The sequence below is a fragment of the Phoxinus phoxinus genome, assembly GCF_949152265.1.
Source record: "Phoxinus phoxinus genome assembly, chromosome: 17".
NCBI classification, from domain to species: Eukaryota; Metazoa; Chordata; class Actinopteri; order Cypriniformes; family Leuciscidae; genus Phoxinus; species Phoxinus phoxinus.
Window position 1 is genome coordinate 29,593,173 of NC_136892.1, and position 722 is coordinate 29,593,894.

Consider the following 722-nt stretch of genomic DNA (forward strand, 5'->3'; position numbering starts at 1 on the left):
GCTTTTTCACATTGTTTCTGGCTGGTGAAAGCATGTTGGTTGAAGCTGGTATAGGATATTTTATATTTTATTTAGTAGGATTGTAATTTGGTCAATGTATTGAGGGAGCAGTTCACCCATCTTAACAGTAGAGGGCCTTTTGAATGCTTATGGAGACAATATATGCACACTTTAAATACAAACAAAATTAACATTTTAATGTACACTACATTCATTCACTTAAATATCATCTCATCTTTAGCATTTATTTGTGAATATATTCAGTAAGAGATGCAGGAAAGTATATATAATGTTAATTTATTTGAATAATTTATGAAACCACTTACATTCTCTGTTACCAAAGCAGTAAATAATTCACTCTCACTTTTTAGTCTTCTAACACTGTTGTATGTATGACACAGATTAACTCAGAATCATTAGAGTCGAGGTGAAATTGTGTTCGCAATGTAATATAGTTCTGCAATGAGGCATGTACTACCGTTCAAAAGTTTGGGGTTGGTAATTATTTTTTTATTTTTTTTAAAGAAGTCTCTTATGTTCATCATGATTGCATTTATTTGATAAAAAAAAAACAGTAATTATGTGAAATATTACAGTATACAGTAACTGTTTTTTATTTAAATTTTAAAATGTAATTTATTACTGTGATCATCTGTGATCATTCCTCCAATCTTCAGTGTCACATGATCATTATTATCGATGCTGAAAGCAGTTGTGCATTA